Here is a 12863-nt window from a genome sequence, read left to right as displayed (position 1 = left end):
ATATTCCAAAGTGCAAAAAAAAAAAAAAAAAAAAAAGTAAAATTAATTGGGAACAGTGCCATATTTAAGTGCATCTTTTCAATTTGATGAAATTAAACTTGCAACTGAAAGGCAACCCCCCCACAAAGTGCGTAGGAGTGCGGCAGCGGTAAGAAAGTACTCTGCGTAGTCAGGGACGTGCACCTGCCTGAAGAACCCACACTGCAGAACTGCAGGGTGGCATAGAGTAGCTAGGATAAGCGAAAGGGGAATGAAAAAAAGGACCTCACTCCAGCAACACCTCCTGATAAGACCCTCAGGCAGCTGCCATGACGTAGTATAAAAAAGCTATCACTCTGGAGGCCTACGTGCCGGGCATTGTGCTAATAAGCGCTACATACATCACCTCCTTCACTCCCTCTAACGACTTAGTGCACTGGGAATTATTATGCTCATTTTGCAGGTAAGGAAGTAAACTCAGGTTATGCCTCAAACCTGGCAGCCTTCTCAAGAATCCATTTACACCCTCCAACGTCTTCTCTATGCCCCGTGGAACCCTTCAAATTCCCTTCCAGGGGACTTGCAAGTCCCTGCCCTGCGCCCCTTACAGAGAGAAGCAGGGTCCCCACAGCTCCCTGTTCTTCTGCTCTCTGACGGTCCTCGCGAAGGAAAGCTCCCTCAGTGAGGTCTTTCAGGCCACATGTTCTCTCTACTTCAAGGTCCTCTGGAATATCCCCTGTGAACCAACCAATGGCTAGCTCGTACGTGTAAAACCTCTCCGAGCCTCACGGGTAGCACAGTGCCCTTCGTGAATTTGGGGCCCGCCTGTACACCCCTTATGACACACCCACTTCTCTCCACCCACCCTCCCCCCAGGGCCCGAGAACGGCCTGAGTGTCGCCTCCGTTCTGGTAACTATCAGTTCATACTCAGTCCCTGAAGTACACACTCAAAATCACCCCCTCTTCAGAAAACCCCTTAACTAGCATCACTTAAACTGTAATCACTCTCAGTAGAAAGGGCACTGGATTGGAAACCAGATCTGGCTTCTAAAGATGGTTCTTTTATTCACCGTGTTACCTGGGCAAAATCACTCCATCTTCCTGGGACCAGTTTCCCAACCACAAATGACGAGAATTTGACTAAAAAGCTCAAAACTAATTGCCAACTCTAAGAATTTTTTATACAAAAGAGTTAGCAACAACATTAACTTATTAAAAAACAAAAAAAAATTGCTATAAAATTTTTAAATTATTCAAGGCACCCTACATTTAAATACACAACATACAAAAACCACACACACAAAAGAGAGAACTTTCAAATTTCAAAGGTTGATTAAATTGCCCATTTTTTAGTCTTTATTTGACACATGAATGAAGACCCAGGTAATCCCTTAGAGACTACTGGTCTACAAATATAGACACGTCCTTAATTAGTACTCACTATGTAATACTTTATACACCACATATTTTAATGTACCAAAATGTGTTTGTAGTACTGATAGCTGGTCTTGGGTCAACTTGGTTGGGATACAGCTAAGTTAATCAAACATGAATCTAGGGTTGCAGTTCAAGTATTTTGTAGATGTGACTAATATCTAAATTGACTTCAAATAAAGGAGATTACCCTGGATTGTGTGGGTGGGACTCATGTAAGCAGTTGTAGGCTCTGAGAACAAAACAGGTTTCTCAGAGAAAAAAGAATTCTGCCTCAAAACTTTAGCACCAACTCCTGCCCGACCTTCCAGCCTGTTAGTGTGCCCTACAAATTTTGGATTTATTAATCCCCACAATTTCACGAGCCAATTCCTCAAAATAAATCTCTTTTAAAACACACACACACATACACCATATTGGCTGTTTCTCTGGAGAACCCTAATATATACCAACATACCAAAAGACTCAAACAGGTATTTATTTTTCTTTCTTGCTTGTTTTTTTAATGTTTATTTTTGAGAGAGAGACAGAATGTGAGCAGGGAGGGGCAGAGAGAGAGGGAGACATAGAATCAGAAGCAGGCTCCAGGCTCCGAGCTGTCAGCACAGAGCCCGACGCAGGGATCAAACCCGTGAACCATGAGATCATGACCTGAGCCATACTGGGACACTCAATCGACTAAGCCACCCAGGTGCCCCTTTTTTGTCTTTTTTAAGTTAGGGTTAACAGATGTCTGTTTCTTGTAAAATATTAAAGTATTTTAATATTTTAAGTGCTCAGAAGGTTATTTTGTTAGTACCTTCTGCACAATGCCAACTTTTCTTTATTAAAATCCATAGGAGGGGAAAGAACAGTGACGTTCCCTACATGGAATTTTTAAGCTCCAGAGCTGATTTCATAAGATTGTGAGATGCAACTTTTTTCTCATTGTCCTGGCTTTGAAAGTATTTCCTAACTACCAGTTCGTATATCACCATTGTGAGGAAATCAACGACCAGCCCAATCCCAAAGCTGAAGAGCCACACGAAATTGGCACAGACCTTAGACTACTTAGTGACATCTGCAAATTCAAGCAGAGAATTCTGCTCCAAGTTTTACTGTCGGTCTGTCTCGTGGCTAGTCTTCAGTGCTACAGGGACACAGAAAAGACTTCAGAATCACTACACACAGAAAACTACTAAAGATCTAAGAATCACATACTTAGTAACATCAATTCACACACTGGTGTCATTCAAAAAACATTCCTGATACGTGCTATATCTAGAAACTTTTCCTGTAAAGAGGCCAGCAGTATTCAGGCTTTGCAGGCCAAAACATCTCCACGGCAACTACCTGACTCTGCCACTGTAGCCCCAAAGCAGCCAATGACAATATATAAATGAATGAGCAGAACTGTGTTCTAATAAAACTTTATTTACTACAACAGGACATACTTAGCCTGAGGGGTGCAGTCTCCTGACCCCTGACTTAACTCAGGCAATCACAGAGCCAGAAAAAACCCTGAAGACCACATGGTACCATACCCCACTCAATGTCAAGATACCCATAACAACATCCCCAACAAAGAGAGATCTGGTCTCTGTTTAAGTCCCAGTGACCATCCTGCGCAGAACGGTTACCATAATTAGACTCTTCTCCAAGCTGGACAGTGTTCCTCAATGAGGACAGCAAGATTTTTGGACGGGATATTCTCCCATTGTGTACAGCTGTCCAAAGCATCCCTGGTTCCCAAATCTTAAATGCTGACTACACACACCTACACCCATCACTATGACAACCAAAACCCTCTCCAGCATCTTTCCAAAGCCCCTGCGGGGGAGGTATCAGGATCCACTGAACAGAGGCGGAATACACGGCAAGTCCTACCCAGACGTCCTCATTCTATCTATGGCAGGTATGACTAATAAATCACAATATTCTTTAATACTGACGCTGGACTTTGTCTTTTTTTTTTTTTTAAGAGAGAGCATGCGCAAGTGGGGGACAGGGACAGAGGAAGAGAGAGAGAATCTCAGCACAAAGCCCGACTCAGGACTCAATCCTACGACCCCAGGGTCATGACCTGAGCCAAAATCAAGAGTCGGACGCTCAACCGACTCAGCCACCCAGGCGTCCCTCTGCGTTTTTAATAACCCACCAGAAATACATGTGGATGCAAAGCATGTCTAAATTACCTAAGCCTCGAGTGTAACACCACGTAACATAAAAATACAAATTATCTTGGGATGCCTGGGTGGCTCAGTCAGTTACACGTCCGACTTCAGCTCAGGTCATGATCTCACAGTCCGTGGGTTCGAGCCCCCCATCAGACTCTGTGCTGACAGCTCAGAGCCTAGAGCCTGCTTCAGATTCTGTGTCTCCCTCTCTCCACTGCTCATGCTCTGTCTCTGTCTCAAAAATAAATAAAAACATTAAAAAAAATACAAATTATCTTTTTCACACTTTTAATAATCACCAAATTTTCCCAAAATAAAACTGCTTTGAAGCCAAGGCAAGACCATACCTAACTATTCTCTGCATTTTACCAAATTATTCGCCATTTTGGAAAATCACCTCAATGGCAGCACATACGTTAAGTACAACCCACCCGCACAAGTGTGCATTTGTAACCGTCTCATCCACAGTAATTCTAGACACAGACACAAAACGCTGACCATCTGGAATGTATCGAACACACGCGTATTAAAAATATTTTAAATCATTTTTTAATGATTTTATTTTTATTCCTCCTTTACATCATAGTTAGAAATTGTGTTCATTTCTTTGCCATCAGATTTGTAAGTAGTTACAGTATGCCTATGAATTCATTTCAGGATGGTAAAGGAGGAACTGTAAAATACCTGTTATAAAAATAGAGTGTTGGATCTGACAGGTTAAAAATCACTGGTCTAAAGATACCTGTTTAGCCAAATTCCCCTAACACAGACAGCACTCTTGTCCACACTCTGGACACAGATGTAATGCATTTGTTCAAAAGCAGCTGTCACTGGCCCTCCGAAGCCATTTCACAGAAACAGAGATCTCACAACAGAGGGGCAGTTCCCGAGTCCCCTGTCCTCTGTGGTATGACAGATACAAGAAAGGGCTGTGCAAACCAAGTGCGTAGGACGTCTAAACCCTCCAGCACACTGTGTCTGTCTGTGCAACCACTCGCACCTGCTGGTGAAGGCACCCGGCAGTGATTACGTGTCAATGAAAGAACCCAGCCGTCACTGAGGCAACTGCCCTTGTGCACCAGACACAGACTCTCCTAAAGAGCCCATTTTCCACATTAAATTGTGCTACTGGGATCTGTCCCTGGCTTTACACAGGGCAGGCTCTAGAACAGCGTCCACCAGGACACTTACCCACACCCTCTGGTGTGATAACCACGGCCACATGTGGCATCTGGGCACGTGCAGTGAGGTTCCGTGTGGCCACCTGTGATGGGTCACTACGGGACCGGACAGCTCCAGAATATCAGAGATGGAAAGGGGCCCGGAGGCCACAGATCACAGCCATGTCTAGCTTCAGAAAAGGACTTACCACAGTAGGAATTAAGCAACGGAGGCTGAGAGGGATGTACCTACCCCGTTACCGGAACAGGCCCCTCGCCCGGCCACAGTGCATGAGCAGCATAGCCACTTCTAGAAGCCAGGCATCCTGAGCCACTCCTCTGCCGTCCTGTTGCTGACTCAATAAAAACTCAGTTATTTCATGTCTCACTCCCCATATGCCATCTAATACATACAGAATTAATCTCACAACTGATAGACTTTCCTCAAATCCAGACTTAGCTATAAGCCACCGTAATGTTAAAAGTATGGAGATAAAAAACTAAGATTTGAACTAAAGCTTAAAAACGCTGTCTATGAGAGATTACTAGTTTGGGATTTGAAGGTTTCACATTGACTAAAAATGAAAATAATCTCTACATACAATCTATGTCGATCTCCACATAACCCATAGATATAACTGTATATCTCGATTACAATAATGGACTGAGGCCACTGGCAAGTGTAGTTTCCAAGAACATTTATTATCATTTCCCTCTATAAATCTTTTTTTTAAATCTTTTTTACAGCTCATGGCAGCTGGGTAAGAGTTCATACATAGTTGAAAGATGAACTTCAAGCAAAATCATTAACATAAGAAATGGCAGGTCCCAGAGGCTTTCTTTGAATCAAGGTTTCAACTATTCTAGGTTTAAGTGGTAACATCCAGTCTGGAGGGGTAGGAGAGAGCCAGGTGCCTAGGAACACAATTCCAGCAATTGGTTTTCTCTATTCTTTGGAGACATGCGTGTGAAAGTGAGTGGTGGGGAGCGGAAAATCCGACACAACTCTGGGTTGGCCTATAAGTAATTCTAGGGTCTTCCAGGGAATAAGGGTACCAGATCCAGAGAACTATCACTTGTCACACTTCTCCACGGAAAACCTGGTATAAAATTACCCGTAGGTGATCTGCCGCAAAGCCTCACAAGGAGCATTAGCTACTTAGCTATAATGAAAGCCAGCCCTGACTCAACCAAGCTTTAAGGGATAAGCATTATAAACATAAAAGCTGAAAAGGATAAGTGTGTTAGAAAACGGAACAAAAACAGATCACTACAAGCTGAAATGCTGAGCTTCTGAAACCCAGCCAGGATCAAAGTTAACAGGAATAAACGTAAAGTCTTGTAGATGAGTTCAAAAACCAGCTGTACAGGTAGAGAGAGCAGATTAACAGATTTCCCATATAATTTTGGGAGCTGTGGTTTACCAAATGCTTAATATAAGAGCTAGATGCGTCTGCTTAAATGTGAATGTAATTTTAAACCTCAATAGTATTGAATGTGCAATAATATGACAGTAGGTGTCCACCCTACAGGAAGGAAAAGCCCCCATATTTGCTGCCTTGATCAGACATCTAAAATAGTGTGGACAGGGGCGCCTGGGTGGCTTGGTCGGTTGAGTGTCTGACTTCGGCTCAGGTCACGATCTCACAGTCCATGAGTTCGAGCCCCGCGTCGGGCTCTGTGCTGACAGCTCAGAGCCTGGAACCTGTTTCAGATTCTGTGTCTCCCTCTCTCTGACCCTCCCCCGTTCATGCTCTGTCTCTCTCTGTCTAAAAAATAAAATAAACGTTAAAAAAAAAAAATTTAAAAAGAAACAAATAAATAAAATAAAATAGTGTGGACAGGGGCCCCTGGATGGCTCAGTCAGTTAAGTGTCTGACTCTGGTTCAGATCATGATCTCACAGTTCGTGGGTTCAAGCCCCGCATCGAGCTCTGAGCTGGCAGTTCAGAGCATGGAGCCTGCTTCAGATTCCGTGCCTCCCTCTCTCTCTGTCCCTCCCCCACTTGTTCTCTTTCTGTCGCTCTCTCTCTCAAAACTAAGTAAACATTTTAAAAATAAAATAAAATAGTGTAAACAATTAGGGAAGCCATATTTTCAAGATACTGACAACCTAGTGGAGCCAGAGTAAGATGATCGGGACAGTAGCACATGTAGGTATTGGCATTATTTAACCTGGAGAAGAGACAGTTATCCTTAAATATATGACAAAATTTTACACTGCAAAGAGAAAACAGATTTTCGGTGTTGCTCTGGATGATATAACTAAAACATAAAAACCACAACAGGCGGGCGCCTGGGTGGCTTGGTCGGTTAAGCGTCCGACTTCGGCTCAGGTCATGATCTCACGGTCCGTGAGTTCGAGCCCCGCGTTGGGCTCTGTGCTGACAGCTCAGAGCCTGGAGCCTGTTTCGGATTCTGTGTCTCCCTCTCTCTCTGCTCCTCCCCTGTTCATGCTCTGTCTCTCTCTGTCTCAAAAAAATAAATAAACGTTAAAAAAAAATTAAAAAAAATAAATTTAAAAAAATAAATAAATAAAAACCACAACAGGCAATTTGGACCTGTTACAAGGAAAAGAATAACCCAACAATGAACCAAGGCTGCACCAGAAAGTGAACACCTTGTTACTCTAAATATTCCTGCAAGGGCCATAAATACTCTGGGAAGGAAAGGGTTATGAGAGTATCCAGATCAGGCAGAAGACTGCATTACATGACTGCTACAGGTTCACACTAATCCCGCGATGATAGCACTTTAATTGCAGAAGAGAACAATTAAGCTGAATCAGCAACTTATTTCCCCGGAGACAAGTTAGTTTGGTGACAAGGGAGAAGAAATGAGAAAGCCAAAGGGGCTCCAAGATACATTTAAAAATACCTGATGTATAAGGGCCCAAGAGTTGAGACGCAATTGAACGGGTGAGTCCACATAAAGACCTGGGATTGCACCCCAGGTCCAGCACCCCATTCCAGAAGACATCACCGGGCTGGTCACCTAACCTTCCTGAAGCTCAGGGTTTCTGTCCCTGACATTCAATCCTGCCTCAGGACCAAATGACGATATAAGAAAAGCACTCTGTAAATATTTCTACATAAATTACCAGTTATTATTCTACATCAGTCAGACTCTTCTAAGCTTTGCTCACCCCCTTAAAAAAGGGTTATGAAAAACCTAGACTCTTGAAACATCAACCAACATAAAGCTGCGTGAACAGACCAGGGAGGAAGTCCTTTTCAAGCAGGGATCCTAAACGGAAAGTACAGGGATCCTAAAAGTACAAAGACAGTCTTACCCGAGGGGTTAACAAGGCATTTATTACAGAACAGGTTAAGTGTTCCTAAAAAGGATGCTGTTCTGCTTTTTTTGATAACTAAGGACTACAGATTAAGAGTTGACTTCATAAAGGCCCTTGGAAATGTTGGCCGGATACCTTGCTTACACAGTTCCCAGCAGTAAAGAAGGTCACTTCCTGGCAGGTGCAGGAACCTCAGGATATCTTGGGGACCTTGTGAAGAGGAATTCACCCAGTTCCACAGGTATTGCAGGCCTGTCTGATGGCAAGTATTTGGCTTGGCTTCTGGCCTGGAGAGGCTACTAAAAGTTCAATCTGGAGTTTCCTTATAAAAGGTTCCAGGAAAGCAAACTTGAACAGATCCTCAGCATCAATCGCTATTCTTGCTGAGCTTATGTAAATAATTAGGCCAGGTTTCTTAAGACGTGACTTGTTCTACAAATGCATTGGTCTTGATTTGGCCATCTCTGGAAATGAGGGTTTTTAGAGAGAAAAACTATGTTTCAACAGCGCACAGTTATGGATGTTAAATTCTAGCTCCGACTGCCTTTAAATGTTTGTTGTTTGCCTAACCTACACAACTTGAGGTAAACTTCAGAAAAATTGTCACAGTACTTCATGTACAGACAATCTTCTGTGGGGATAATAATAAGACCCCGTGGGCATATGATTATTTAAACAACTAGAAAATGGGATGGATTCCCCCCAACCATTGCATGCCAAGACTATTCTCACTGTAGACCCATCAACAGATAAAGACTTTCGTGCTTTATTATGTACTTGGGGCCTGGTTAATTCATCAATCTCTAAATATGCAAACCATATCCTCCCTAAACCTGGTCTGACGGTTACCAGAAACCCGCCCCTTTCCAAGACTTGGAGGTGGACTTGACAGATATAAAACCAAGCAAAGGATTCAGGTACCTCCTCGTAATAATCTTCCCGACCAGGGACGGTGCGAAGTCGTGAGGTGGCCAAAGCTCTTCTACGTGAAATGATGCCTCAGTTTGGTCTGCCCTCAACCATACACAGTGACAACGGGCCTGCATTTGTGGCGGACACTGTACAAACCCTGACCAGGTCCCTCAACATCACCTGGAAACTGCAACACGCATCTTAGCCGTCCGAGAGTACCAACCCCTAGAGCTAAGGGGTGATGCCTACTAAAAAAGATGTTTTTAAAAAAGCATCCAAGGGGGGAATGTTGGGAAAATTAAGTAAAGTTCTGCACCAAAGAGGACGGGACTAACAGGACTCTAGTTCCTAGCTTAGACACTCCTCTTCCGGGTTCTTCCTCCCGCCCTGCTTGCCTTGGGCGCCAAATTACTACTAGTGAGGAATGCGGAAGTAACGCACGATAAACTGTCCCCCATGCGGTGCTCTCAGGGCTCAGATCTCTGGAGAAGGATCTCCTCTGAGCCGGCAGGTGTGAAAGAAAACTCCGATCCACCAAGAGAAAAAAAAAAAAAGAGGTGACTTGAATGGACGCAAGCTGACCGGCTTATTCTGAGATCAAATGAAAACGTGTTAAGTCACAAGCACAGGCTGACACAGGCATTACAAGCCCTGTCAGGATGATAAGAGCCTGCAGAGGCTACAGAGGTCTGGAAGTTGAAGCCCACCTGTCGTGGCTGGTCAACATTCACCTCGCTCCAAGGAGTGCCGTCAGAGTATCTCCCAAGGTACTTTCCAGCTGGAGCACCGAGCAAACTGGAACCAGCAACTGTTTGTCAGGACAGAAAGACCAAGTCAATAGTCACTGCCTAGGTCTGAAACGTTCGGTGTCGACTCCGATACTTCTTATCTGTGTGGTCACTAGTTCTTGTGGGAAAGTCTAGAACCTGACAATGCATCACTTCCCGGGTCGGCCCTATCATCTCCGCTTTAACTAAGACGAGGTCACTCGTACACGGTGCTCGGTCTTCTTGCATGCGCAGTGTTCCCGTCAATGTCCACGAAAAATACCAATGCTAAAATAAACCTCAATGTTTGTTTCTTTATTCACATTTCAATCCTTCCCTCAAGCCTCTCCACGATTCCCAGTGACCACGTAAACTTTCCAACTTCAAGAGCCTTTGCCAGGTCGTTCTCTCCCAGGCAGGTGGGAGCGGCAGGAGGAATTTCTCTCTCTACGCCCCGCAGGCAGTAAAGGAGAGCACTGTCTGTAAGGTATTTTAAAACAATGATAAAGCCAACTACGTCTTTCTTCTTTTTATTACCACCAAGCACTGATAACTGTAAACACCATGAGATACAACCACTGCAGAAAGCCCCCACCATCACCTCCTAACATCCCCTCCCCCCCATCTCCTACTGGACAGTTTTTCTTTTCATGAGGATCTCAAGCTAAAACAAACCAACAAACAAAACTCATAACAAGAACAAAGAGTAATGACAATCAGTGTATTTTCTGTAGTATTTGCAACTGTATCACTTCAATAGAATGGTTCCTGTAGAATTTAATGTGATGCCTCGCTCCAAGCAAAAGTAAGTGTAGTCCAGTTATATAATCCAATCATGATTTAGTATTTAAACTGTTTTTCAAACAATAACAACGTAAACAAATGGTTCACAGCCATAACTGCATGTCAGGAGGGCAAAAAATTTGCCAAGATTTATGGGATCAAGGTCAGCAGAACGAACTAGGCTATACCGACAGCCCTTTTGGCTGAGGCCAACGTCATCTCAGTCACTGAGAGAAAAGGTCTCACTCAGCAGCACAGAAAGGGCAGAAAGTCCTACTAAAAGAAGAAGCTGACAATGCCTCAGCTAATCTTGGTGACAGCCAGCATGCGTCACAGGCCCTGCAGCTGGACAGTAGGTCTGCAGATCAACACTGTCCTTTCATCAATACCATCAAACGGCAGGGGGTGCCCTTGTAATGGGGTATACGGGTAACAGAGAGTGGACTATGTAATTATAAAGTTGACAGTCAGGGAGCACAGAGCCCAAAATCCCAATATAGCAAATTACTGCACATATTACAAACAGGTGACTATGGAAAGCAATGTGTAAATACGTGAAAATAAAAACAGCCCGGGCCATCACGGTCTTAGTAGTTCTCCCGTCGCACAGCTACGCATTTTGCCATCGCAGAAACAAAAATAAGTAATAAATCTGTTAAGAATAACTAGTAATTTGCCCAGCCCTGTTAAAATTTCCACTATTGGTTAAAGTGTAAAATGTATCACAATCCTACAGAACAACACTTGGGTTCATCTACAGAAAACTTAAAATTTTACTCAACGATTAGAACGAAGAAAAATCCCAGAGATTATCCAGAACACACAGCAATCCAATTTCAAATATATCATTCAGACATATAACTAGACAGTTGCCAGAGAGGGCGGGCTCTTGTGTTTCAAAAACAAGCACTTCCTCAACCGCAAACTAAAGTCTAAAGACCTGCATACTTTCCCAACTGTTTTATCTCCCAAAAACCAAGCGAAAGGGGGAGGAATACATTTCTTAAACCAAGATTTTATGGACAATTCGGAACAAGCCTTATCAGAAAAGGAACACTGTCTAACTTAAAGAAACAGATTAAATGAAGATATATAGAGAAATCCACACAGCAATCAACACAATAACTATAAAGATCAGGCCATTTTACCATTTTCTAGTTGAGAAATTACCCACTATACTTAATTACATGTTGAAGCACTGTTTATTTCTAGACACTGCTCTCCACCTGTAAATATCAGCTATGTCCCTAAATATAAGGAGATTACACCCAACTCAAGTACAAATTTTCAAGTCCATCAAGAGTTCATAAGCGTTACTAACACTGTGATCTGAGATCTGGACGAGGTAGATCTTAAGACGGCTAGGTACTGGTCACTATGTGTCATCAGCTTCATTGTGACCATCATGTCACAATGTACATCAAAATGTGTATACCACACGGTGCGCCTAGAATACACACAGTTCTTGTCTGTCAATTACACCTGATAAAGCCGGGGGGGGGGGGGGGGGCGGTGAGGGATTTACAAGTCAGCCAATACACTGAGGCACCAACAAACACAGAACGTTCTAGTTCACTTAGTGCAAGTCAGACCACAGAACCTGGTCTCCGGGCAACCTGCACCGACGCAGTCTAGCACCCAAGGGGAGGAAGGCGCTAGGCAGCTGTCCCCTCCAACAGTGACAGCGTGAGGACTGCCCTGCTGGGTGCCCAGTTTGTGGCAAAACCCAATTCGCCTTTTCAGGTCGGAGTCTCTAATTACACCTAAGTGAGAGGCTGTACGATGTCCTTAGGAAGCGCAGCCAATAAAAATCACATGCAGTGTAGACAATGAGGAGAATACTCAGCATGAGATGCAGTAATGACAAAATAAGCCGACACGCCCCTCCCTGGCCACTAGAGACACCACCTGTGTTTACTGTGAGTGAGACACCATGGTTCCGGGAACACTCAACACAGTCTGTGGCCTTGTGGTAGCCAACCCTAGGGACTGGGTGTAATCGGCTGCACCCACACCTAGACTGTCCTCACTGGGTAAACCGAGTCACCAACCCGAACCCTAGGGTCTGGTGTAATCCACTCCACCCACACCTGGAGGGTCCTCACTGGGTAAACTGAGTCACTAAACCCATATCCTAGGGACTGGGTATAATCCACTGCACCCACACCTAGACTGTCCTCACTGGGTAAACTGAGTCACTCACCCAAACCCTAGGGACTAGGTGTAATCCACTCCACCCACATCTGGAGGGTCCTCACTGGGTAAACCGAGTCACTAACCCAAACCCTAGGGACTGGGTGTAATCGGCTGCACCCACACCTAGATTGTTCTCACTGGGTAAACCGAGTCACTAACCCGAACCCTAGGGACTGGGTG

At 44.1% G+C, this 12863-nt stretch overlaps 1 protein-coding gene across 3 annotated transcripts in view; it reads right to left on the bottom strand.

The window, feature by feature from the left end:
• The window catches only part of DISP1 (dispatched RND transporter family member 1), a 182957-nt gene that overhangs the window by 168758 nt on the left and 1336 nt on the right, over positions 1–12863 (bottom strand). The window contains exon 2 of one of the 3 annotated variants that reach the window (XM_049633766.1): positions 9645–9745. The exons of the other annotated variants lie outside the window; for them this stretch is intronic. The gene's annotated coding sequence lies outside the window, so the exon portion shown is untranslated. The remainder of the gene's footprint in view (positions 1–9644; positions 9746–12863) is intronic. 3 annotated transcript variants of the gene reach the window in all.

The sequence above is a fragment of the Panthera uncia genome, chromosome F1 (genome assembly GCF_023721935.1).
Source record: "Panthera uncia isolate 11264 chromosome F1, Puncia_PCG_1.0, whole genome shotgun sequence".
NCBI classification, from domain to species: domain Eukaryota; kingdom Metazoa; phylum Chordata; class Mammalia; order Carnivora; family Felidae; genus Panthera; species Panthera uncia.
This window is presented reverse-complemented; position numbering and strand designations above follow the sequence as displayed.